Source organism: Cricetulus griseus (genome assembly GCF_003668045.3).
Source record: "Cricetulus griseus strain 17A/GY chromosome 1 unlocalized genomic scaffold, alternate assembly CriGri-PICRH-1.0 chr1_1, whole genome shotgun sequence".
NCBI classification, from domain to species: domain Eukaryota; kingdom Metazoa; phylum Chordata; class Mammalia; order Rodentia; family Cricetidae; genus Cricetulus; species Cricetulus griseus.
In genome coordinates this window covers 73,888,314-73,911,731 of record NW_023276807.1, presented here as the reverse complement: position 1 = coordinate 73,911,731, position 23,418 = coordinate 73,888,314, and positions in this window count along the sequence as shown.

Below are 23,418 nucleotides of genomic sequence, written 5' to 3'. Positions count from 1 at the left end.
AGGGATGCCACTTTTCTTGAATTTGATACATGCACTCCTAACACTAGTGGTAAGAATATACATGGCTGACTGGCAAAGCTTTGTCCTATATGGAAGGTGAAGCAGGTTACAATTGACCTATAGCAGAAGACCAAGAAGACCATTAAGAGTTTGTTCAAACAGTCTGAACTTGTGAACTTCAGATGTAAGAGTTTATGTGCTTATATAAAATGTTGGAATATGACATTTAACACAGTCAGTGAACTAATGGTACCATGAGCAAGCATAATGGCACCATGGAATCAAACAAAAACAGAACACCACAAGGACAGCAACCAGAAGAATTAAAAAGCTGCAATATTAATGCATTTAATTTAATAATCTTTTCCACTCAGCCTAGCAATAGACTTTAAACGAACAATATTTAGCATCATATTTCTATAAATAAAATTAATACCTGTCATATACTTCGTTTAAGATAAAATAAATGCAATAAAGAGCTTAGAATTTGTCCTTTGGATTGAACATGTTTTCACTGACTATGGATAAATCCATTGCTGTGCAAAAGCCATTTTCTTGGCCATTGAATTCATTTGAGAATACTATGTTTTTAGATGCTTCCAGGTCTGTGAAATTCAGCACCTCATAAATATGGTCTTGTAAGAACAAGGTAAAACCTGGGATATAAAACTCCAGCTTGACATCTTAACACACACACACACACACACACACACACACACACCACAACATGCTTACACATAGCTCACTCAATAACACAAATGTACACTTTCATTAGGGACATGTTGCTGTGATAACAATAGCAGGAGATTGGTACTAAATGAGCATGAAGCTGAGGATTTTGCTACCTCTAGACATTTTTGCTGATTTCTCCCTCCCTCCTTCTGTTTCATAGAATTCCTGTTCTTTCTCTGTTCTTATCATTCCACAATATAATGAATATGTAAGAATGAATTACAAGATATTTGATAAGAATTATTCATTTCTGAAAGGCAGAATGTGAAACATACATTTGATATTTCAGACACATTCTTTTCCCATATCTGTGATGAATATATATACAAATAATTGCTGTATTTAAGTTTCAAAATGACCCTCTGGTATTATTATGTAAACTAGTCAGAAAAATATGTTTTAAATTTAGTAGTTAAATAAGGTAGTGAAAACAAAAATCACATTGAAAACATAATTTAGATTATTAAGAGTATTGCTTTGACCTTGCTAACCATAATTTTTCATTTTTTCTTTCAAATTCTCAGGGAGTCTTTCTGCCTTTTGCAGTGTGAAGTAGAAAAAAGAGTCCAGATTATGTTTAGCAGTGGTTAAAGTGAGTGGGTAGCTTGTGTTGTGCACATTAATCTGCAATGAGAGTTTTGCATTCAGATGAACCTAGATAGCTTGGAGTTTCCATAGAATATTTAGAAGAATTTTACAGAAACCATCCCACCCTCATGCTTCCTATAAAATTCGTCTATGGATCATCAGGCTCACAGTTAACAGAGAAGTGTATGTCTCTGATGTGGATCCATCTGTCTTTTCATACACATACATAAAGACATGTAGACCATGCAGTTCTTGTTCTGCTCTAGCTGATCCTTCTTCACCAGTCACAGGTTGTTTCTTCAATCAGAATTCCTGTTTGAAAATACAGGTTTTATAGTTTGAGTCTAAACTGTCTGCCCTGGACCAATGTGTGGAGTAATGACAGTGTTAGAGAAAGCTGTTGAATTTATAGGAAATAAAGTGTGGTCAGTGGAAATAGCTCCCCACGAGCAGAACTTTGAGTGGAATAACTTGTGTCTGACTAGAATCTTCTTCTATGTATCATGGTCCCCCACCATGTAATCAGTTGTTGCCATAAGCTCCAGCTGCCATAGCCAGAGCTAATTGTCACACCTTCCTTCCATGCCACTATTCACAGCAACTGTCTGAAGCTATGAACCAGGGTAAATTTCTACAGAATGGTTTTTGCTAGGCATTTGAGCACAGCAATGTAGGAGTAATTTTAAAGATTTATATAACTTGATTATTAGGATTTGCTTGAATTAATTCCTAGAGCCAGTTTATGAAAACACACCTTAATGCTAAGATATTTTTTGAATTTATGTATAAGAATTGTTTCACTTTCCATCTTGAAAATTCTCTCAAAGAGATGCCTGGAATCCATTACTGTCTTTCAGAACCTTGGAATTTTGCTGTAGAGAATGGAATTGACTCACTTTCTCCCATGATTATACATAAGGAGACATTAAGAACTATTAAAACCTGTCCTAAGAGGAGAAAAATAAATGTGAGTTGTATGGTTTCATTCCATATTTAGTTTACATTGGTTGATTCTATGATCACGTTTGATGAGCAAGCAGATAGCTTAGAGGTAGATACTTAAGAGGGATGATAGATATATAGATGGACAGATAAACAGATGACAGATGAGATACAGACATTAAGTAGACAATTACATACATGGAAGGTAGATAAATAGATGAGATGTGTCAGGATTGAAAAAACACACATATTAGCATTAGTTTCACACTTTGGTTGCATTGTGACCCATGTAAGTCTTCTGTTGTGTACCTGTGTTTAAAGCAAAAGCATGTTGCCCACAGAATAGAGAAGAATAGTGAGATTTTCAGTCTGGAATGAGGTATATCAATTTTTTGCTTACTCTAGCTATATATTTGCACCTCTCAATATCTCTTGTACCCAAAATGGAAAGACAAGATATCACTATATGTCGTGTCCTTCATAAAGATCAGATATTTTTATGAGAATGACACACATGAGAGCATAGTTTAATGATATTCCAAGTTACACTAATATATTAGCAATTTTAAATTTTTTCAGCATGATTATCTCTATGTAATACTTAAAACTTTGTTTTTTATTTTGAATAAATTCTAATCATGTAGATATTTTATGGCAGAAAATTGTATTGTTTAATGATTAGTCAAAGAATCATTTCAAATTAAAAACAAAACAACAACAACAAACAAAAACTCATGGGAGAAACTAAAGTTTGAGACACAAGAAAAATAACAAGCATTTAACACAGGTTGTTTTAAATAGCATTACTTCTTTCAAAATACAACCATCATCTCCTCTTTTTTTATTTTTTAATACAGCAGCAATCACATTTGAAGGCTCTTCACAGAGTCCCTGCTGAGCATTTTAGCAAAGATTAGGTGACAAATTCAATAAAGATGAATTAAAAACTATATATACACCACAGCCATGGTTTTAAACTTCTATTTATTTTCTTTTTATAGCTCACATCATTTTCTATTGTTTTTTAGATAGCATTAAAATTATAGCTTTTAAAAGTCAATGTTGTTGAAGTAAATATAAAATATTATCCACTATATGAGTTGTAGAAGTTACCTTAATTCTTACAGTAATCTTGCAAAAATCATATATGACACAAACGAAATATACTAGCAATAGGAGAAGTACTCTCCCATGACTAAAAATACCTGTATGCATCTATATTGAAAGTAATTAAAACAGAATTTGTGTGAGAGGAAACATTAAAAATGGAATAAATATTTTTCTGGAGAAGAAAGAATGCATTTAATTTGATGATCCTACAAAGTGAATATTTGGGTTACTTAGCTTGAACAATGACCATGAGTTTATAGAGAGCCTCAAAGAATGCTTGCATTTTTTTTGAATGCTTGCATTTTATATGTGATGTTTCCATGTATATATGTGCAGTCTGAATTTTGCTTGGATTAGGATTGGCTATTGTAACTGAAATAAAACATTTTTCAGCATCATCTGCACAATTATGAATCTATCTAAACTTTAAAAAATGAAGGACATAATAGTATTGAAAAACTATTAACTGACTTTTTGGTACTGCATGCTCTAATTTTAAGCCAAAAAACAATGAACAGGATTAAAACTAAACCCACTCTCATACCTAAGGCTCTGGTAATATTGCAGCATATGATGAGGGAATATTGTAAGTGCCAATAGTTTAGGGTGTTTGCTGTGAGATAAGTCTTCTCAAAATATGAGAAGATACACACATAAAATCTCACCAACATGACAAGCTGAGAAAGGATGACACCCCTGATCTTGTCAAATTAAGAAAGAAAAGCCCATGAGTCTTCAACCCTTCACAAAGGACTGTAGGCATCTGGAGAAAGCTGGGATCAGTACACATGGCCTTTCCCATGGAAGACGAAACCCATGAGCTTTCCAGTGCCAAAGGGTCAACCCTGAAAACATGCATGTGGATTGCATTGTATGAACTGAAAGTATTATATTTAGGAACACCCACACAATATGTGCATGCACACATACACACTTAGTAACAATTATTGGGAAAAAAAGGGTCTGGAACTTGGAGAGTGGGAGAAATATATGGGAAGGTTTGGAAGAAAGTAAAGGAGAAATGTAATGAAAATTATAAACTGAAAAATAACAATAATGAAACAATAAAAATATAAACCCACTGTTTCAATGCATTTTAGGGTTAGTCTAAATCTATTGCAAACTTAAAGACTTCTAGGTTATCAATAGTTGAAAACAAACAAAATAACAGATCTTTAGAAACACTTTATACACAATGAGAATTAAATAATAGATGTTCTGAAATCTTGCAAGTAAGAATGGCCAGATAACATGAATGGTTTACTTGAAAACAAGTCTCCATATTGGAATATACAACTGAAAAGCATAGCTAGATTTATTACCACACAGGATATATTAGAACTTTTATGCATATGGAAAACGGTGAAGGAACTAATGTGCAAATAATATAATATATGAATCATAAGTTATAAATGTGAAAATGTGTAACTTAACCTGTAACAAGACTTTAAATATTATTTACTGGCAGGTCAGGGTGAAGCTGTCTTAAAATGACTTTTCTAAGCAACAGTAAAAGTCTGTCACGATGTTAATATTTCAATGAGTAGCCAGCACCACAGTTGTGCTTTGAAGCCATGTAATGCATCCATATCTCACATTGCCGTAGTCCTGAGAAAGAGCTTTTCATCTAAATGCAGAATAAATAATAATAAAAGGCCTTTTTTGAACTTAAAATGTGTACAAATGTATTTTAGTTAATATAAACAAACCAAACAAGCCTATAAAAATAATAAAACCAGACATAGATTGTCATGATGGTAACTGAGTAGCATCATTTCTAGAATGTGCAGCACTTTATTACATGGTAGGGTGGTGTTTGAAAACAAACCTGACAGGGTAGGGAGTGACTCCATCCTATGCAGCTGGTTCCCTTCCTAATGAATAAGAACTTTCAAAATGATCACACTAGAGCATATGCCAGCTGCCCAAGTCCACATAAACATCTTCACTGCAAAAGAAGAGACCATGGGAGAAAGCTCTGATGCTAGTAAGTGATGCGTCCCTAATGTATGATCCTAAACCAAAGATAAAATCAGCTTTTTCTTTTAAATTAGAGAAGTGATAAAATTAATTGATCTAATTATTTCAAGTAAGTCAGAAATATGACTTATCTAAAAATGTCATTTGAAGAATGTCTTGATGCTTTGAACTTTTTGTGGGGGGAAGAGGCAGGGTTTCTCTGTGGCTTGTAGAATGGCTGGTCTCGAACTCGCAGAGATCCACCTGCCTCCTGAGTGCTGGGATTAAAGGCATGTGCCACCACTGCTTGGCAATGCTTGGAACTTTAACGAATATTAAATAATTTGTAGAGGACTACATCTTCATGTTGGTTATAATCACACTGGTATTATTACCTGCTTAAAATTTCTGAAGTACAAAAGATCATGGAGGTGTACATGAAACCAATACCTGAAACAGCTACTCCATTAGACTCACCGTTTCCAATATTTTTAATTGTACAAAATCAAGTGAATGACTTAGGACATGAGAATGTCAGTACTTTTCACCAAGAGTTCTTCAGGGATATCACCCAAAGTTCTACAGTTCATTTGTATGTCTCTCCTTCAGTCTTGCAGTAGGAATATATGTGAGACTTAAAAATGCGTAAGACTTCATGAGTCAGAGAAGGAGGGGACATGGAGCTCAGCGCACACTCATTTTCATACTGTCCTTGTGACCCTGATTGTAATAAAATCTGAGAGTATCACTGAAACTAAATTATTAACTTATGACAACCTCTTCAGCTTCTGATTTCACCATTCACTCAGAGCACTGACATGTGTGGTCTAAAGACTACCACTCCTTACTCCCTGCTTCCCTAACTCTTTCATTCAGCCATTTCTGGACCTCTCATAGTATACACATACCTCCTTCATCCCCTTTCCCCAAACCCTACAAATATTTCTAACAGGGATTCATCAGCTCATAAGAATATATGCTTGAGATGAGCAGCCTCCCAATATCAGAAACATTCCTACACAAAGTGGGTTACAGCTCACCAGGGAGACACTGTCTCCTTAGGGTAGAAAGTGGAGAGCCTGGCATTAAAAACAAAATCATTCCTTTGAATGATTCTTTAAGGCAGTTTGAATCTATCCTGTGCTAAACCAGGGAAATGTAGTGTCACAAGTCAGCACAAGTCACATTCAAACGTGCTTTACTGATCCTGCCCATGTCTGTGATAGAATTAATTCTTTAGCAGTTCCTCTTTGATCAAAGGAAAGCACATTGTATGAATGTGTTCATGGACTGAACATGTTCTTCCAAATGTGCAATTCCCTTTTGAGTCTACTCTTAAAATTTCTAGAACATCCTATAAAAACAGGATTCCATAAAAAAAAAAAAAACCTCTCTATATGGACTAGAATATCAAGCTAATAAAAATGAAGATTCTCATTTTAAAATTTTCATTGGTGTTACCCAAACCCAGGGCCACTCTCTTTTACAAAACATACCTTTCAGAAAAATGATATGCTTGTAAAGCCATAATTTGAAAAGGTTGTTTTTTTTACTTTAGCATGCATTATATGGCAGTACAATTCAGGGACCTTCTGAGAGGCAATGTCCTTTATCTCCTTGCACAATACCCCTAGTTGACCTGTTACTACTGCAAAAGGGACATCTCAGTCTATGCAAGTTGTCTTCTTTTATGTTATTCCATGCTGTCTCCATGTGTTTACTGATCCTTAAAAAATCAGAAATTCCAAATTTATTTGTGCCCCTACTTCCTGATGTTTACATCCACTGTGCATTAACAGAGTTCATATGCAGTTTGGTTATTTAACACAATGCCTGCTACAAAGTAGGCACTCAATAACTTTTTGTAAAATGAGTAACTTAAGTATTCAAACATGCTATACTATTAATTATCCAGACTCACATTTTGTTTGTTGAGCAATGTTCCTTAAAGATAACAAAGACCCTAACATATCTTCTTGCTTGACAATGGCAGAAGGATCTGGTACTCTTAGATCTTGGAATTTATCAGATTGTTTATATTAAATGACCTTTGATGTTGAAGTAACAACTCCTTTGAAAAATGTAGTAGGCTCAGTCATTGCCAGAGAAATAAAGGGTGGATTTGTCAAGTCTGGCATTCTTCAGTTGTGAGACCAATCCAGGGTGTAGACAGCACCTATCTAAGCCCATTTACAATAGGGAGGTACCAGCCATATGATTTGCTTTAATGTAATTCATTCTGACCCAGGTGGTCTGAATCCATGAATTAGCAAGAAGCTAATTCATTAGACTATAAGTGGAGTAAAAATCAAATAGTAGCTATTGAGTAATACTCCATAAAACTTATTAAGCCTTGCGTTTTCTTAAATCTAAGAATTAACTTTTTGTGTTTTCTCACTTAAATTTTTATAATAACATGCACTATTATTAATGTTAATATTATTACATTTATCGTTATTTTCTAAGAACAAAAATGAGGTAATACTAAATTGTCCATTTAGTACGAATTAGTATCCTCACCCAAATTTAGTACACTGAGGTTGTAACTCAACAGCCAATTATATTGCTTGCATCTCCTCTTTGTTTTTATAATATGACAGTAATTTCAAATAAGGACTTTTTAGCAAAATAACAAAAGTAGACTCTCTCTGATGACACATCACCTTGCTACCCACAGTTCCTTGAATATGTTTCCACTACCCAAGTATGAACTGCCTCCCCAACAAACAGGCCTTGAATCCATTCAAAACCAAGTGATTATGCTCAGAACATAACTGCCATTATTACAATAGTGGGTATATTTTGCCAAGCTAATTCCTGATTTAACTCACAGCTAGAATAAGAATGTTGGTGGATTTTCTATCCCCTATAGTCTATATCATATCTTCTGGTACTGTGAAAACTAGGCAACAGAGGGAGAGCTTCTATGTCTGTAGCAGCTTTGTTTTTCCATGTCCTATGACACTAAAACATGCCTATGAAGTTGATATTGTCTGCAGTCAATGAATGCATCTATCTCACAGTTCTGATTGTGGTCATCTCTAAAATCACAATGTGACAATACATAGCACATGGACATCCATGTTGTTTCACATAACTCCAGGGCATTTAAAATTATCTGCAAACAAATGATTAAAAATAAATGTGTAGGAAAATGAGGTGAGATGCAGTAGAGTCATGGGGAAAAAACACTGTCGGAACACAGCTGTGAGAACTGCTTGGACAAGTAAAGTTTATTAATTAAAAATTTTAAATCCAAATATATAAATTATCAATAGCAATATAAATAATATACCTTGGCTAGGGAAATATAATAAAGTCCTTGTGTATATCATCTTGATTTTATGATTTTGCCAAGTTATCTTGAAAGTTTTATTTGGATAAATCTCATCAGCAATTACTCTACAGTTTGTTTCCCGCTATTTTTTTATAAAAAGTTGGTGATATGTAAAAATCCAAGTGTGCTTAAAAGCTTTCCAGGCTTATGGTGTTTCTGTGTCTTTCAGGTGTCTCATGTTGGCTTGATTTGGTGACTTTCAAGGGCTGTTATTTATTAGATGCACAAGTTCATTTGTTTTTTACTAAATATGCCTATTTTTAAAAGCATTGACTTCCTCTACTTTTACATGTGCATTTAAATATTAAATTTTTAAAATTTAATTTATTAAATATTTAAAAAATATTTAAAAAATATTCACGTCTAGTGACTGCTAACTAATCATGAACATTTATAATTGTAAATAAGAAATTCAGATATTTGGGGTAGGCATTCAAAAGGAGGAGGTCATTTTCTAGTGGGAGTCGGGCACTCTGGGTTTCCCACAGTGTAGTTTAGAGCAGATAATTCGTTTTGATGAGTTGGTTAAGGAAGATTCTGTGAGAAAAGCACCTACACTTGTTTTGGGGATCGTCATCCTGACGATCATATTTATCTTACGAACTGTGATTGGCTCGGTTTGCAGAATGACAAATACTGTGCTACCGGCTTAAATGTTTCTCACGGCTTCTGTCCCTATGGGTGTGTTCTAATTCACACTGGACAAACCTGACATAGATTAATGACAAAGAGCAGACACACATGGGCATGAAGATAATGGAAGGCTGGATAAAGAAACATGGGATTCACCCTTTTTTCCCTATGAGTGATTCAAGTATATTCACAGCTTCCAAAGCACTAGGTGTTATAATTTAAGAAAAGTGGTGTGCTCGAGAGAAAGACACCATGCGGTAGGGTACAAGCAGAGGGGGTTTTTATTAGGAAATGAGATCACAAAGAAGGGAAAGGGTAGACCACCCTCCTGACACAGGGACAGCAGGAGAGAAGAGAGAGGAAAAATGAGGAGAGAGCAGAAAGAGGGGAAAGAGATGGAGAGAGAGTGGGGAACAGACAGAGAGAGAGAGAGGAAAATGGGAGGTGGGCAGGGTCCTTTTAAAAGGGAAATTAGTGAATGTGCACAGGTGGTGCTCTTAGTGGCTGCAGCTGAGGGCATATACGGTCAGAAACCCAAGAACAGTCCAATTCAGATGCCTGAATACTAACACTGGGTGCCATTCTAATTCGTAGAAATCCATATTCTTCAGAGATTCCCTGTAAAATGTGGGAACTGCTACCCTCCTCTCATATTAGAAATTACAAAGGAAGAAAAGGAAATGTAAGTCTCCTAAGTTATCTATCCTTTATGTGACAAAACTTGGGTCTGGACATGGGAAAACAGACCAGAAAGATTGTAGATAATCTTCCCAGTTTCCTGTCTCCTGTTACATTATATTCTCATTTATTTATTTTGTATTGATGGAGATAAGGCCACAGGCCTTGAATATAGCACTTTTTATATACAAAAAAGCACACTGCTTAGATACATCTCTAAGCATTATATTCCATACGTACCAATAAAGACAATGACTATCAAGTGGGTTGAAGTTATTAAACCCTTTTCAAGTTAATTCACTTAGAATTGCTTGTTTTTTAAACCAGTCAATGTGTTCAAGAAACCATTTCAAAATAAGATGTTTAATATATATATAAATTATTAAGCTTTTTTGTTCATAAGTAAGGAGTGGTTATGGATGAACTCCCTTTATGATAACTTACATTAACAAACTGGGTGAACATTAATCATGAGATACTATTTTATACACTGTGAAACATTTTTATACAGCCTGTCATGTGAACAGTAAAGTTGAAAACATGAGCTGTCTTGATATACAGACTTCATAAACATGAGCAAACTTCAGTGCCACTGGCTGAGGGAGAACACCAAAAGTGCCCTGTCAGTATTCTAGGTGTTAGGAAATATTTGCAGTAGCCTTTTATGTCTCCAGTTAAGTAATATTAACTAATTTAGAAAGCACCTATGAACTTTACTCTGTACTGGAAAGAGAGAAAACAGGGGCCTTCTGTCTCTAATGGTAGACAGTGTGTAAGTATGGCATATACTAGGAAGTCTCCAAACGTTTGCTCAAGATCACTCTTGCTTAGGACTGCCTGTGAGTTCCGTTCCATCTACTCTGTCTTCCGAGCAGAAATCTAGAGAGAGAGGCTGAAAACAGAATGTCCTTTTTTCCAACAAAGCTAAGTACACACAGACCTGGAGCACAGGGACTGATATTCAATCTACCTTTATAGAAACAGGGCAAATGTTCCGAATATCATAAGGTACCATTTTGCCATTTCAGATTTCATTTTAATAATTCAATTTAAGTTGATATTTTTATTCTTTATTTTGTCATATCTGAATTTGGATGCTCTTCGAAATAATCTTTAAATGAAGATAAGATAGCTTTTCACAATCTTCTTGATGCTTATTAAGCTATTTGCCCTTTCTCCTAGTCCTAATGCTGTTGAATTCCTTCTTAGTTACCTAAGATTCAAATCATTGTACTTTACTGCAAGATGGCATCTGGCTTTCCCAAAATCTAGGCAAAAATTAATATCCTACTAGAGACATGGCTCAGTAGTTAAGAGCTCCTATTGGCCCCAGCAGATGACCCAAGCTCAGTTTCCCGGACCCACGCCTATAAGCTGATAACCATGTGTACCTCCAGCTCCAGAGGTCTAAGACCCATTTCTGACCTTCATCAGTGCCACATTCACAGGCACATACCCACATACAGACACCTACGCATACATAAGATTACAAAAAATAAAATTATGTCTTTAAAAGCTTTAGTTCTCCAACTTCTCTCTCTAATAGTTAAGATTTTTCTTATATTGGGAAAGGATTATTGCACCTAGTGACATTTTGACACACCCCCAAAAGTATAAAGTTATGGGAGAAAAGGGTAATTCAGTTAAAGAGACAGCTCATTGCAGAACTTGTCTGGGGATACAATTTATAACTGTATATGAACATTTACACTGGCAGCAAGAAGGAATTGGAGGAGATATTGTAATTGAATATTTCATATAAGGGTCAAACCTTTTTCCACAACACAAAACAGTTTTCTTTATAACCTCAATGGCTAATTCATTTTCTTACCTAGATGGCCCAAATATTCTTCACTTATACATACATTTTGTTGTAAAGACAAGCTATGTATCACACCTGTATTCATCTTAGAGTCTGCCCAGCTTATACAAAAGAAGAAAATCATTATAATGTTTTTAAAGTAAAACAAGTTGTATGAAAATACACTTTTATGTTGTTTATTTTTCCTATGCTTTCAAAGTAAGTAATTACTTTTCTTTGAGGATAGTTTATTCATTTTATGTCATTGGTTTTCAAGATGTGGCTATTACCAATTTTCAATTCTTAGCATAGAAGTCACTGCGCCATACATAGTTTAATAATTATTTTCTTTCATGAAGATAACTGAGTCCATATTTCTTAAGTATGTCTTGCTACTGTTATGCTAACAGTACTTTCCAAAGGTCTCTATGAGTAAGATTCTTCAGCTAATTAGTAGTTCCCCATAGTTCCTTAAAAGAGATCATATCTAAGTGGAAAACACATAGTGCATAGAATTCTTAACTGTAAAGAATAGGAAATAGTCTTGAGCACTTTGCAAACTCTTCATTTTTTGTGGATGCCAGTTCTTATTATTTTTAAGGTTTTCTTCAAATTTTGAGATCCTCATACATGATCTATACCCTTTTGCTTCCCTTCTTCAATTCCCATGTTCCCCACATTCCCTCTCAAATCCATTCTCTCTTCTTTAATTAGTACAGCTGCATGCATACATACATACCCATGTGTATATGTTAGTACAACCTGCTAAGTTCATTCCTTATTGCTCATGTACACATATATTTAGACCTGATCACTTGGGACTGGATAATATTTCAGGTGGCTTCACCTTTGAGAAGACTGACTTATATAAAAGAAGAGCAGGAAACAGAAAATGTCTTCTATCCACTTTTTCCTGTACTTTCTTTAAACTCATATCCCTTGTCTTTCAATGCTAAAGCATATAATTCACAATTTTGCTTTAAATGATTCACCTGTGAGACTTAACTAACCACTTGTGAGTAGTTATGACCTGTGTCTGCTGAAGTAGTGTTAGAGCTGTCAGCAGGGTGTCAAAGAGGAAAGAGGTTGAGAAAGATGCTGGTTTAACCATGATTCTTTGCATCTATATTGGATTAATGTATGCTTTTATATTAGTATCACTATTAAAATAATGGAACCCTCGGTTTTTTTACAGTGTGCTATTTTAATGAATTACAAATGACATACTTGACCCTAAGGAAAGACTCAGTGGTAATGAGATGCCATCCATGCCTGACCAAGCTACCTATTTCTACATTAATTGATGGGAATTTTCATTACTTTGAGTGTCTTAGGATGCAACTGATTTAATTTCAAATCAAGGGAATGTGTCAGAATCTTGAAAATATAGGCTTACAAAGAACTCTGTCAGTAGCAATTGTTCAAATTATGCACTGTCACTAATTAACACTTCCTCAGTGTGGTGAAGATTAGAAAAAAACCTTGTATCAGCTCCTGTGCTTCTCCAGGAGTGAGATAATGCATATTCTCTAAGCAAGGACATGTTTAATAAAACATGTTTTGTTTCTTTGTGAAATAATAAAAGGTCTAGAGGGGATTCAGAGAGCCTCCAGAGAGGCTTAAGAATTTAAAGGACCATGTGTTCCTTCTTCAAGGTATGATAAGTGTGAGGCTGAACATATGGAATCTCCATTTTAAAAGGTCAAAATGATTAAACATAGGCAATTTCTTGTGGCTCAAACTATGACTTGAGTCATAAACTAATTTTATAAAATTACTTTTTTCCATGTATTGTGCTTCAGCTAGGGCCTTTTAGTTTTTCAAAAAGAGGTCTTAGGAAAATGAAAATAATTTTCAGACATTGGTCTCTGAAAAGTCATCATACTGGATTGTCACCACAAAATAAGATGGTTGACTTTTTCATCAATAACATCATTTAAATAGAGAATCCTTGTGTAATATAGAGTTAACACACCTAACCCCCACACACACACACACACACAGAGAGAGAGAGAGAGAGAGAGAGAAAGAGAGAGAAAGACTAGCTTATTGACAACAACATCACCATAACTAAACTTTAAGATTAAATCCTTTCCAAAATTACATGGATCTTAGTTTGAATATTTAATATTTCATTTAAATATTGTAAAGGAACAATTTCAATTGCTTAAGAAAATACAAGCATTGTTTAATCCTTTTTTATTTCATACCTTCAGTTATTCAATCATTTATTATGGTATATTTGGGCATCAATATATTTAGTAATTTATATATTTCATTGTAGAGACATTTGATTACACTGTGGAAAGATATGTCACTGTGATTGATTTAATTATAAAGCTAAATGGCCAACAGCTGGCAGGTTTTATAAGAGGGACTTCCAGACATAGAAATTTCTTGGAAGAAGAAAGGGGAGACACCAGGAGACAGAGAAAGCGGTCTGTAAGGAGGAGAGGTTACAGCCATGAGCCACATGGTAGACCATAGATTAAGATAAATGGGTCCATTTAAGTTGTAAGCATTTGTTAGGAACAAATCTAAACCATAGGCTGAGCTATCATAATTAATAATAAGTCTGTGTCCTTATTTGGGGGCTGGTGAGACAGAGAAAGACTTGTTACATGTGGCATTCAATGTGTGGAAATGTATTTCCACATAGGGCCTGAGAAAGCTTTAAAAACAGTTCCAAACACAAAAATTCAGAGCCAAACATAGCTATAGTATACAAAGAAATGGCTGCCACTAGTTGCCTGCAGGCTTGAGCCAGCCAGCACCACTTGTGGCCTCAAAGTTGGTTTAAGGCTAGGAACACATGGTCAGAGAAGGCTAAGGGCATATAGTAAACCAGTTCAGACCAAGGAAACCTGAATTTTCTCAGGATCCTCTAAAGATGCTGTCACCCTCAGAAAATAATTTTAAGAACACAACACCCACATTCCCAAGAGGTATGGTGAGTGGTATTTGGTCAGTAGGTGGGTTTGGATGTTTATCATCACTTAAGGGGGTTGGTTACAAATTATTACTAGTCATGTTCAGCGAGTAAAGTAAACAAAGTGATTAGATTGTAGGATCTCAATCTACAAAGGAAAATGGTGATATAGGATTGACACTATAAATGGGTAAATTATTGAATGTACTTTTAAACTTAAAAAGTAAATGCTAGTCCCAAATGGTTTGCATTGGCAGCACCATTCTAGTTCATAAAAGAATGATGGCCATCGAAGAACCTCCATATGGAGTTTGCTTACTTTGTGGCAAAGCTAGTCATTTGGGTAAGAAACTGACCTTGCCTCAACTGCTGACATATTGTACAAACTGGAGAGGCAGGACACAAAGGAATAAGACAGCACCCTTTTACCACACTTTACCAAGAACAGGTATGTCAGACCTTCAAAATTCCTGCTTCAAAGCCAAGTCTGTCAGATAGTCCAGGCCTGTAGACTGAAGATGGGTGCCCCAATGTTACAGAGTAACTTGGGTGACTGTCCAGGCAGCGAGATGTTTCTGTCATTTCTATACTTCTAAAAGTTGTTTGCTCTACATTTCTTGAGTATTCATATAATACTGTCTCCTTGTGTCTCTGATGGAGCTGATGATGAGATAGTTACAGTTTTCCTTATTACCAAATTCAGAAAATCAAAAACTCACAAAAGAGGTAAAAGAGGTATGAGGTTGAGAGACATAAAAGCTTAAATTGTTTATCTAAGAAAATATTCTCAGGTCTAAAAAGATACTTTTGCTAGTAATACAAGTTATGATAAAAATGACTTATTATAGAACTTTAAACTCATTAATATAAGATAGATAATAGAGTAATTTCTCCAAATTTGCTGAATACAAATGGACTGAATATTGTAAATGTAATTCTTACCCGATAATTGTTCATATTGTATATAGGTTTACTCTGTTAGAGTTAAAACTCTTTCCTTTTTATTTAAACAAAAGGGGTAAATGTTGTGAGATATTTAATTACACTATATCAAGATATGTCACTTTTAATTAAAAGCTACATGACCAATAGCTAGGCAGGAGTTATGGGCAGGACTTCAGGACAGAGAGAGCTCTTGGAAGAAGAAATTGGGAGACTCTAGGAGATTCAGATCAAGCACAATATGCAGGAGAGATAACAGCCATGATTCTTGAGGTAAGAGGTAGATTAATATAACTGGGTTAATTTAAGTTATGGAAGTTGGTTAGGAACAAGTGTAAGCTTTCATGATTAATAATAAGTCTCTGTGTCATTATTTGGGAATTGGCAGGGAAAGACTCATTACATATCATTTTGGATTTTGATGTCAATATTTTTTCCACTTTTATTTGAATTAGAAACAAAACTGTTTTACATGTCAATCCCAGTTCCCTCTCCCTTGCCTCCTCCCCTACCACACCCCCAACTAAAACCCTACCTGCTCCTAAGGGAGAGTGAGGCCTTCCATGGGGGGGGTCATCAGAGTCTGTCATATCCTTTGGGATAGGGCCTAGGCCCACCCCTGTGTGTCTTGGCTCAGGGAGTATCCCTCTATGTGGATTGAGCTCCCAAAGTCCACACCTAGGCTAGGTATAAGTACTGAACTACTACAGGAGGCCCCATAGATTTCCAAGGTCTCTTCGCTGACATCCACGTTGCTGGGGTCTGGTTCAGTCCAATGCTGGTTTCCCAGCTATCAGTCTGGGGACCAACAGCTCCCCATTGTTCAGGTCACAGTGTTCCTTGATTTTCACATTATAGGGAAACTTCTTTTGACCAAACTGTGGTTTGTGGAGGCCTTTTTTCATCATTATAAAAAAGGAAAGGCCACTCAAGGGAGCATTAATCCTGAAAATTTTAATAAAGTCAGTTCTTATAGAGCTCTTATGTATACTGAATAGTGATAGACACAGGCATGAGATGTCTTATGTGGTAAACACAGCTCACACATGAAACATGGAGGAGTTATTGGTTATATACATTAATATTTCCAAGAATCTGTCATCTTTAACCAGTTTTGCTTTGCCAATCATCAGCTCCATGTTAGTATCTTCCATTACCTGTTTCCAGCAGTGGGTCCCTCTATGCTCTTCATTTGCCTCTTGGACCAGGATGGGTTCCTCTGTAGCTCTTCAAAGGTGTCATACTCAAAACTGAGATTGAAAATACTTCTTCACCTTTTTAAATAAAAACTCTCATGGCAAGAATAACTTTGTTTCTCTATATGTGCCTATGTCTTTACAAGGGTCTATTTAAGACATACCAAGTGACCAGACAGAAAGGGACATTACAGGGAAGGGACTAACACCCAAAGAAGTCTGCAGTCTTTGTAAGCCAAAAATTAGAAAGATTCTGTCCTCCAAAGGTTCTGAAAAGAGCCACCACACATACCTTGATGCTAGAGGTGAGATACAGTTTAGAAATCTGACTTTCAGAGCTGTAAAGGAATATATGTGTCTCAAATAAGCCCACCAAGCATGTTAATATGCTAAGACAGGCAACAAGTAAATATGTATGCCTAAACACAACATTCTGTGACAAATCCAGAAAATGAAAGCTCTATCAATGACATTTCTCATTATTGTTACCAAATACATGAAGAAAAGATTCTAGCCTACCACAGTGGGAAAAGCAGGATGGAAAAATATGAGGCTACTCATGGTGCTATATGTTCAGTCAGGAAGTAAAGGGAAAACAGAAAGTGAAGCCAAGCTGTGAATCTTACCCTGAAGGATCCACTTCCTCCAGTGGGTCTCAGTTTCAAAACCTTCCCAAGTAGAGCTCCCATCTGGAGCCCACGTGTTCAAACAAATGAGCTTCTAAAGGACATTTCACTTTCAGATCACAACAAATGTAGACATTCCTTTGGAACTGAATAATGAGTAGAAGCTAAAAGAACTTTAAGGAGTATGACAGAGCACATCTATGTTGTCTGGAAAAGTCTCTTCAGAGAATATTATTATAATATTAATTATGCATCTCACAGCAACTGGTTGACATAAATAAAGGAGAGGAAGCCCAAGTCATCATATACATGGCACTGTTGGCCATGCCTTAGAATCCAGCAAATTGTATGAATTTCAGCAAAAGACAAAACGGGAACCAGCCACATATTCAAAAGTATTGTGTGTGAGAGAGAACACTAGATATATTCAAGCCAAATCCTGAAGGCACTACCTGCTTTCTTCTTGGTGTTTATACTGAAATCCAAGTGTTAAAAAATAAACAGAGTAAAATTCTGGATCCAAATGAAGCTAGTGTTGGCCAATTTGGAAAAATCTGACTACTCAGATGGTAGAAGATGTAGACTAACTTGTAGGAATGCCTGTTCCAGATGGAATGTGAAGGAGACTTTTGAACAAAATTCTCTTCTGTCTCAGTCAGGTCTATATCAAAGGTGAAGCCATGAAGGCCAGCCAGCACAAGTATATTCTGTCCTTGCAGAGAAGTAATTGCTTACTTAATTAGTCATTATTGAAATAATTTTTACATACTATATTAAAAAACTGTTTCCCTTTTAAAATGCATATTTACTGTGTGGGTGTTTCATTTATCCTTTTCCTTCAGCAAGAAAGCTAATACATGTATTTAGGTATGCTATTCAGCTAAATACATTTGGACGAAATGTTCTAAATTGCAAATATTTTCTACTATTTTAAAAACACAAGTGAAGAGTAAAGATAATTTAGCACCTGTTTGCTTTGACAAATTATTTTAGACTTTAAGGAAACCTTTCCTTCCTTTCTTTATGCAAATTTCATTCCAAATAGTAGGGTTTTATTGAGTGATTTAAAATTACTAATTTGAAATTATGTTAAAATTTTCCTTAACAAAACTTTTTTTCTAAATTTCTACTTGGGCACTTATACAACATATTCCATTCATACTGTTTATTATTAATTTTATACCTTGTGAAATATCGAGATATTACCTACTCACAAATATTATTTTTGAAGTAGTCAGTGTTTTATTTCCATATCACCATCGATAAATGAAATCAATGTCACAAAATCCACAACTAGTTAATTCATGTGCTTATTTGTGTGTAACTCATAATTTAAAATACTTCCATAAAAGCAGAAATACTACACTTGGATCAGTGAACTTTAAAATTTCTAGCCTTTATAGGATGGCTTTAATTTTTCTTGATTCATAATTTAATAACATACTTTTATTTTAAATATCCATTGGCGTTTTCAAAGATTTAATATTATGACACTGAGAAAAGAAAAATACATAAATTATATCAGAAAAAAAGCACTCTGGATTTTGCGGTGAGAATTCTATCCCAGCCTGAACTTCTTTGTCAAATTTCCATTTCACAGGAAAAATTTGGTTGGCAGCAAAAAGCTAGGCAACTGACCTTGACTTTTATTTAAATGGTAAGGGAAACACAGAGACTGCATTTCCTTGCATAGGTGCATGGGATGACACAGGAGTCAAACTCATCAGTGTAGACCAAGGGAAGCAGTAAGTGGTGAAGCAGGGAACTGTGGGAGCTAAATGTATTTCTATCATAATATTACTTCATCAAGCAGGTTATTTCAGTGTCCTTTTCTTGTTGCAGCATGATTTATTTATATTTAAAAGATACATTTTTTAATTTAAATTATTTAATTACTACTCATATTTACATATCCATCTCCCCATTCCCTCGCCCTCCCATCCTCCCATGTTCGCCCCCAACCCCCCAACCCATCCCCCAACTCCTCCACAAGGACAGTGAGGCCCTCCATCAGCAAACTTCAAAGTCTGTCATATTGTTTGGGGGAGGACCTAGGCGCTCCTTGCTGTATCTGGTCTGCAATAGGATCCCTCCAAAGGGAATGGGCTCCCAAAGTCCATTTGTGCTCTAGGGATAAAGACTGGCTCCACTGTTAGAGGTTCCATAGACTGACTGTCTTGGCCTCCTAGCTGGCACCCACATTCAGAGGGCTTGGTTCAGTCAAATGCTGTTTCCCCAGCTTTATAACTAGGTCAGGTCAACTGTTTCTCCAGCACTGTCTTGGTTCCTTTGCTCATCCCTCCTCCCTCTCCACAATTGGATTCCAGGAGTATGGTTCAGTACTTAGCTGTGGGTGCCTGTTTCTTTTTCAAACAGCTACAGGATGAAGGCTCTAAGAATAGTATCCAAGGTAGACACCAATCTCATTATAGGGGAAGGGCATCAAAGGCATTTTCTCCAACGCTGCTTGGATTCATCCCTGTGGATCCCCTAGGATTTCCCCTGTGCCACACCTCTCTCCACACATATGCTGTCTCCCTTTATCAAGGCATCTCTTTTCTTGCCCTTCTCTATTCCTCTCCTGTCTTAGTCCTCTTGTTCTCCTCCCCCTCCCATTCTTTCCTTCCTACTCCTTCCTCACCACCCCTGCCCTATGCTCCCACTTTGTTCAGGGGTTCTTGTTCCTCTCCCCTTCTTCGAGGGACTATGCAATCTTCTCTTGGGGTCCTCCTTGTTTCCTAGCTCTTGTGGCAGTGTGGATTGTAGACTGGTAATACTTTGCTCTATGTCTAAAAATCATATATGGGTGAATACATACCATGTTTATCTTTTTGTGACTGGGTTACCTCACTTAGGATAGTTTCTTCTAGTTCCATCCATTTGTCTGCAAATTTCAAGATTCCATTGGATTTTTTCTACTGAGTAGTACTCCATTGTGTAAATATACCACATTTTCTCCATCCATTCTTCAGTTGAGGGGCATCTAGGTTGCTTCCATGTTCTGGCTATTACAAATAATACTGCTATGATCATAGTTGAACATACATCCTTATTGTATGAATGTGGATTCTTTGGGTATATGCCCAAGAGAGGAATTGCTAGATCTTGAGGTAGACTGATTCCCATTTTCCTGAGAAACTGCCATAATGATTTTCAAAGTGGTTATACAAGTTTCCATTCCCACCAGCAGTGGTGGAGTGTTTCCCTTTCTCCACATCCTCTCTAGCATAAACTGTCTTTGGTGTTATCGATTTTTGCCATTCTCATAGGAGTAAGATGGTTTCTCAGAGTGGTTTTGAGCTGCATTTCCCTGATGGCTAAGGATGTTTAGCAGTTTCTCAAGTGTCTTTTAGCCATTTTAGATTCCTCTGTTGAGAATTCTCTATCTAGTTCTGCACTCCAGTTTTTAATTGCATTGTTTGGTGTTTTGGTGGGTAGCTTCTTTAGTTCATTGAATATTTTAGTGATCAGCCCTCTGTCAGATGTGGGGTTGGTGAATATCTTTTCCCATTCTGTGGGCTGAAGTTTTGACTTGCTGACTGTGTCCTTTGCCTTACAGAAGCTTCTCGGTTTCAGGAGGTCACAATTAGTAATTGTCAATCTCAATGTTTGTGCTACTGGTGTTATGTTCAGCAAGCAGGCTCCAAATTAAAGATTTCCTAAAATTTAATGAGAATGGAGACACAACATATCCAAACTTATGGGACACTTTGAAAGCAGTGCTAGGAGGAAATTGCATAGCTCTAAGTGCCCACATGAACAAACTGGAGAATAGTCACACTAGAGAATTAACAGTGCAACTGAAAGCTCTAGAACAAAAGGAAGCAAACTCTCCCTGGAGGATTAGAAACCAGGAAATAATCAAACTGAGGGCTAAAATCAATAAAGTAGAAATTAGGAAAGCACTACAAAGACTCAATGAAACAAAGAGTTGGTTCTTCAAGAAAGTCAAGATATACAAACCTTTATCCAAACTAACCAAAAGGCAGAGAGAGAGAGCATGCTAATTAACAAAATCAGAAATGAAAAGGGGGACATAACAATGGACACTGAGGAAATCCAGAGAATCATCAGGTCATACTATGAAAACCTGTACTCCACAAAATTCAAAAATCTAAAGGAAATAAACAATTTTCTGGATAGAATCACTTACCAAAATTAAATCAAGAACAGATAAGCAATTTAAACAGACCTTGAAAGAACAGTATTCAACTTCATATGGGAAAACAAAAAACCAGTGATAGCCAAAACAACCCTGTACAATAAAGGGACTTCCTCAGGCATCACTATCCCTGACTTCAAGCTCTATTATAGAGACATAGTTCTGAAAACAGCTTGGTATTGGCACAAAAATATTTGTTGACCAATGGAATCAAATTGAAATCCCTGATATTAACCCACAGACCTAGGAACACCTGATTTTTGTCAAAGAAGCTAAAGTTATACAATGGAAAAAAGCATCTTCAACAAATGGTGTTGGCATAACTGGATTTGGATATCTAGAAGATTGCAGATTGATCCATATCTATTGCCATACACAAAACATAAGTCCAAATGTATCAAGGACCTCATCATAAATTCAGCCACACTGACCCTCCTAGTAGAGAAGGTAGGTGGTACCCTGGAACAAATTGGTGTAGTATGCTATTGTAAGAAAAAAATCAAACATGTTTCTTGGCACTCTTCTTATTTATAAAAAACCATGTCACAATCAAATATTTGTAGAGATATTCTCTTAGAAATAATAGCTTTGTTTTTCCTTTACTTTTCAACTTCAAGTGTACTTCTTAATAATGAGGCTCTTTAAATTCATATCTGTGTCTATGCATTGCACTTGGGAGCTTTAAAATTATTTACAGACAGTGCAAGCACATCAATGGATGTCAATGGAAAATAACATTTATTAGGTCCCCAGTTATCTACATGTATTTTAGTCACACTTGTGTACAATATTTTAATAGTTACCTTTAAATGAGATATTTATAATTTCTATTTTGAAGAAGTGAAAGGAAATATACTTATATGGCTAAAAATAACTAGAGCTTAAATTGATATTGTAATATTGCAGTAAAAATCACATGGCATTTCTAATAGCTTCAACAATTAATTTAATACCTTAATATATATTTTTTGACAAATTTGGACAGATTTATTTCAAACATTCAAAAATATGTATATCATTAATATTTATTATTCTTTCCACTAATTTGCATATTCAAAATCAGCAAACTAAGTTAAATGGCATTTTTTGGGTTGTGGTTTGTATTACAAGTTGCAGAGTTCCAGGCACATTTTTGGCATTTGACCAGTCTAATGTGTAAGAATATATGTCATTCTGTGTGGCTAGAAGTGTAAGTTTAATAGAGAAATGGTTGGGATATATGGGAAAGGAACGGGAAGTAGATATAATACAAACATAAAACGTCAACAAATGTGTTTAATATATATTTTCATGCTTGATTTTTTTCTTCACTATTGAGGGGGAAAGAGTCTCTTCTGTGAGTTGTGTGCTCAATATGTAGTAACAAAAAATGGAGAGAAAATTAGGATAAAATATAGCTTTTACTGTGTTTCTCTTCTTTCTCATGTCATTTTTGATACCAAATTTAAACTTAAAAAGGAGATATTTAAAATGTCTACTATTAGAACATGAAGGTGGCAAAGACATTTAATAGAATAATTCTAAATTATTGTGTACAAAACTGAAATTAAATAAGCTTAAATTTTGCGGACTGAAACAAGTCATTTGTATAAATGACTGCATTCCCAGTGGCCTCCGGTTCTTCAAGCAAAATGGGTACAGAGGGAAAGAATAGCTCTCAAGATTATCCTCAGTCTTAATGTCCTCAAATTAAGTCCCAGATTGAAGATATCAAAAACACTCACAGATATAAGTATCAGAGAACTTGTCTCAATTACTTTTCTATTACTATCCTATTACTCAT